Genomic DNA, 5,587 nt, shown 5'->3' with positions numbered 1-5,587 from the left:
TAGCTAGTTAAGAAATCTTCAAAAGGCATGAAGTCAAAGATGACACATTACCTTTACATTTTAAACAATATATTATTTTATTTTATTTTTTATCTTTTCATTTTCAAAATGACAGAAAAGGACTTGGGCTTGCAGCAAAGGTTTGGGCACCATGCATACTGTATTTAGTACCTTCTCTCGGATATTGTCATCATATGAAACATTTTCTTTGAATATTATAAGATGTATACTATATTTTATTTTTTAACAACATTTGGCAGATTTTGGATATTGTATTTAGAAATTATACTAAAAATATCAGAACTTGCTATGTCAAAGTTTAAAATGCAAATTATAAATGACATGAATTGGTGGGGGAACTGTTCTTATATTTTATTATATATTATTCTTATATACTTTAGATTTTGCGGTGTAGGTGTAAAAGAAAAAAAATAAACTGATATTTTTCCTCAGTGTACTTGTTTTATTGAATAATTTGCACATATCGTGCGCTATCTCTGCAAAAACCTCTGAGGGCCTCTTTGCATTTGGCCTCAGAACAGGATGAAGTCACACACAAGCTCCTCTCAAAAATGCACTTCCTCAAAAATTGCTTCTCTTCGACAGTAAATGCTGATTAATTTATGCTAAAAAGAAATGAACAGATAAACTGACAGATAGAGAGAGGCCCCAGGCACGGGGACAGAAACCCAGGACCTTCTTCCTGTGAGGCGACGGTGCTAACTACAATAAAGTGATTTCACATGCTGTTCGAAATGCTGTTCGAAAAATAAAGAGTTGTCTATATTGGTTGCCTAGCAACGACTATTGTTATTTTTTGTCAAGTATGTGTGTGTATATGAATGTGAAGCATTACCATAAAGTGTTTTGAGCTGTGTGTCTGGCTGGCTATATAATATATATGGCTATATAAATGCAGTCCATTTACCATTTTTGCATTAGAATGAATGGAGGTCAAAATGACCTCTTGGCGGTTCTAGGTACAGTAAAATCACAATTTCTTTTGTTCTCTTTTATACTAGAATCATGAAAACGCATAGGATGATGTAGAACACACTTTTAGGAAAAGTCATCGACTGGGAGACATACTGTATTTACGCAAATAGAGTTACATGCATTTTAAGAAGCGAGAGAGGTCAAAATGACCTCACGGCGGTTCTAGTGTTAAATGTGCTAGAATGTGGATGACACTTGTTAATGATGTATGACTGAGGGGCTGCTGTAGGTGTAGCCGATTGTTGGTGCCTTGACCTGTGTTCAGTCTGCACTGTGTCAACTCAGGATAAACTCCAGCTGCTGATCTGCATCTTTGTTATTGACTAATCACTTTACAGGTCATGTGTTGTGTATGTGGCCAAATCATCACAGTCATGAAACTTTGGAAAATGGCAAATCAAATTTTCTCACCTATAGTTCACTTCCTCATTTAGCAGAAGTGGCAAATTTGCGTCATCACGTCCCTGCTCATGACCCTATGAGATAGATATTGTAATATCCTCTCTATACTGACTGTGAGAATATCTAGCTTGCTGTAGCATCAATATGCTGAACCACTGGGAGAGACGACCGACCACATTCAGGTGTAGTTTCACACTGGTTGTTTATTTCCTGAAGTGTGCACATAACCATTCAATGAGTATAGCGTCACCTACTGGTGTGGTGGAATAACTGCAGGCTATTATGACCAATACATCACAACTCCTCCCCTCTTATTCAATTACCGCTATTCATAACAACACTAGCCTGATACTAGGTACAGTAGCACCAAACTTAACACTTACATCAGATGAACAACTTTTTTTTTTTTTTTTTTTTTCAATTATTATTATTATTTATGTCTCAAAGAAACAACAGACTAACTTAGGCTAGGGGGTAGACTGCCCCATCGCCTAGAGTGTGTCAAGGGATTATTCTGCCCTTTTCTTCAGACAACACTCAAAACTCTAACTGAACACATTCAAAACATTCACCAGTTTAAAGAGTCAGTCTATCTGGTGGTTTGCGGTCCCGCCTTGGGTACCGGCTCAAAGTCTGTTGGTGTGTCGCTGGAGTGTCAGTGTGAGCGATGTCTGACTGACCTGTGGATGTAGTGACACACTCACTGACAGGGCTGGGTGTCTCTGGCTTTCCACCAATGTCAGGCGGAGCAGGTGGACTGTCCATGCTGGGCGTCGGATGCACATCAGCTGCAGCCTGGACGATGTTAGGGTGACATGCCATCATCTGATCAGCATGACGATTCCACTTGTGTGTTGATCCCACACTGACCTGGTAGGATACTGGACCAGCCTGTGATGTAACGGTTCCAGCCGACCACTTTTCCTCTCCCTTCCGGTAATCCCGGACAAGGACTGGGTCACCGATGCTGAATGACCTGGCCTTAGAGTGCGCTGCCCTGTAGGTACACTGAGCATCTTGTGCCTGATCCACCACCGCTGCCACACTCGGTTTCAGCAGATCAAGGCGAGTGCGAAGCTTGCGGTGCAAAAACAGCATTGATGGTGTCTCCTGAGTAGTTGTATGAGGCGTGTTCCTGTACTGAAGCAGGAAGGCATCCAGTCGCTTTTGAACAGTTGAGGTTCCCTTTGATGATTTCAGAGAATGTTTAAAGGTCTGTACGAAACGTTCAGCAAGACCGTTAGTTGCCGGGTGGAATGGAGCTGAGCGTACGTGTTTCACGCCGTTAGATGTCAAAAAGCTGGCAAACACCTCGGACGTGAACTGCGGTCCATTATCACTAACCAGTACTTCTGGAACTCCATAATGACTGAACAGACCTCTAAGCACCTGAATTGTCTTCTCTGACGTGGTTGAGTCCATTAGAATGACTTCAGGCCACTTAGAGTGGGCATCAACCACAACAAAGAACATGCGTCCCTCAAACGGGCCGGCGAAATCAATGTGGATACGCTGCCATGGGGCTGCGGGCCAGGGCCATGGGTGCAGGGGTGTAAGACTAGGTGTTTTCTGGATGCGTTGACAGGACACACATGTTTTGCATTTCTCTTCGATCTGAGCATCAAGACCTGGCCACCACACGTAACTCCGTGCCATGGCCTTCATCTTGACCACTCCGAGGTGTCCTGTGTGCAGTTCTTCCAGTACCTGTTGACGCAGTTTGGGTGGGACGATCACCCTATTTCCCCACATCACACAGCCTTGGAGCAAAGTCAATTCATTCCTCCGTACCAGATATGGCGAGAGACTACTGTCCGACTCTTTGATGGTGGGAAAACGGCCGGTGGATACCATCTCCACGACCTGAGACAGTGTGATGTCTGATCTGGTTTCTCGTCTCACGTCAGCACAGCGCATGGGCAGACATTCCAGGTGGTTAATAAGGAACGTGTCGATTGTCCCCTGTTTGTCCTTGTGCTGCACGGGAAGTGGCAGCCGGGACAATCCGTCAGCGTTACCATGGTCAGCAGCACGCCGATACTTGATGGTGTAATGGTGCGCTGCTAGTAAGAGAGCCCATCGCTGTAGTCTTGCTGCGGCCATTGAAGGTATCGCCTTACTAGGGCTCAGTATGGTTGTTAGCGGGCGGTGATCCGTTAACAAAGTAAAGTGGCGACCGTAAAGATAGGAGTGAAAACGCCTAACTCCAAAAATGATTCCTAGCGCTTCTCGCTCAATTTGAGCATAGTTTTGCTCTGCTTTGCTCAATGTTCTTGAAGCGAAGGCGATGGGTTTCTCTTCGCCGCTGGGCAGTTTGTGGGAAATGACAGCTCCCACCCCGTAGGGCGAAGCATCGCAGGCAAGTATGACTGGAAGTGCTGGATCATAATGTGTTAGGACACTTTTGCTTGCGAGCTGTTCTTTTGCTTTACAGAATGCATCGTTACACTCTTTTGACCACTCCCACTTCACCTCTTTATGCAGCAACGCATTCAGTGGGTGGAGTAAAGTCGATAGGTTTGAGACAAAACGTGCATAATAGTTGATGAGTCATAAGAAAGAGCGCAGCTGACTTGTGTTGGTTGGCTCAGGAGCGTCTAGTATGGCACGGATTTTGTCAGGTGACTTGTGAAGTCCTTTTGCGTCTATTACGTGTCCAAGATACTCCAGTGAACTCCGGAAAAACTCACACTTCTCCTTTTGAACTCTCAACCCAAATTTTTCCAAACGGTTGAGTACAGCCTTCAAGTTTTCCAGATGATGTGCGTCATCTTTGCCTGTTACAAGGATATCATCGAGGAAGCATTGGACGTTGGGGAGCCCCTGCAACACTTGGTCCATGATCTTCTGGAAAATTGAGGGTGCAGAGGTTATACCAAAAGGTAAGCGATTGTAACAAAACATGCCTTTGTGTGTTGTGATGGTGAGATATTTCCGCGAATCTTCACAGACAGGCACCTGGAGATAAGCTTGTGAAAGATCCAGTTTGCTGAAACGATGGCCTCCGGACAGAGACGCGAACAGATCCTCAATACGGGGTATTGGATAATGCTCAATGCACAAAACTGGATTAACAGTAACTTTGAAATCCCCGCAGATTCTGACACCTCCATTCTTCTTGATGACAGGGACAATTGGAGTTGCCCACTCACTGAACTGAACTGGAGAAATCACTCCTTGTTGAAGTAATCGATCAATTTCAGCTTCCACTTTAGGTTTCAATGCGTATGGGACGACGCGTGCCTTACAAAACTTTGGTTGTTGGCCTGGTTTCAATGTCAAGGAGGTTTCAAACCCCTTCAGTGTTCCTAGAGTTTCACTGAAAACTTGAGCATGACCACACAGAACATCTTCAAGTGTCTCACGGGCCTTGTGTCCTGTTCTCATTGTCTTTATTTCACGCCAGTCAAGTTTTATGCTCCTTAGCCATTCACGGCCAAAAAGTGGGGGTGATTTCCCTTTAACAACGTATAGGGGCAGTCTGACTTTCTGTTTATTCATCTTCACCCATACTTTCACCATGCCCTCTGGTAACAGCATTTCCCCTGTGTAGGTTTTCAATACTACATTAGTCTTTCGTAGACGAACATGGGCAAATTTGGCTTTGTACATCTCCATTGAGATCAAGGATACAGCTGCACCGGTGTCTAGCTCCATCTCAATAAGATGACCTTCAATCTTGGGTCTAATCATCATCAAAGACGACCCTGCATTTTCCTTTTTGACTGCCATAACTGGCTCTGTGTCATTGACCACTGCTGACACCATATGCAATGTCAAATCAGAGTCTGAATCTGATGTAGACTCCTTTTCACTGTCATTAGCATTAGCTCCAACTTTGTGAATTTTTCCTCTTTCAAACTGTTTTCTTAGTTTCATTTTTGTTTCATATTTTTCTTTGGTGTACTTTTGGTCACTCTTTTTATTTCTGCACAAACGAGCAATATGGCCTCTCTTTTTGCAGCTGTGGCACTGCTGCTCTCTGTAATAACAGTCTTTTTCATTATGATTAGTCTTACCACAACGGAAGCATTTTTCTCCCCCTTGTGGTGGAGAGAAGGACACAGCATGCACTCTCAGAGACGTTTTTAAGTGCTGAGATTCTCTAGCTACGGCTTCCATTGACATTGAAATGTCCACAGCACGCTGAAAAGTTAATGCTTCATCTGTTAATAGTTTTCTCTGGATA

The sequence above is a fragment of the Trachurus japonicus genome, chromosome 18 (assembly GCF_045865225.1).
Source record: "Trachurus japonicus isolate A0001 chromosome 18, Traja_1.0".
Lineage (NCBI taxonomy): Eukaryota > Metazoa > Chordata > Actinopteri > Carangiformes > Carangidae > Trachurus > Trachurus japonicus.
The sequence above is the reverse complement of the archived record's forward strand: the minus strand, read 5'-3'. Positions refer to the sequence as shown.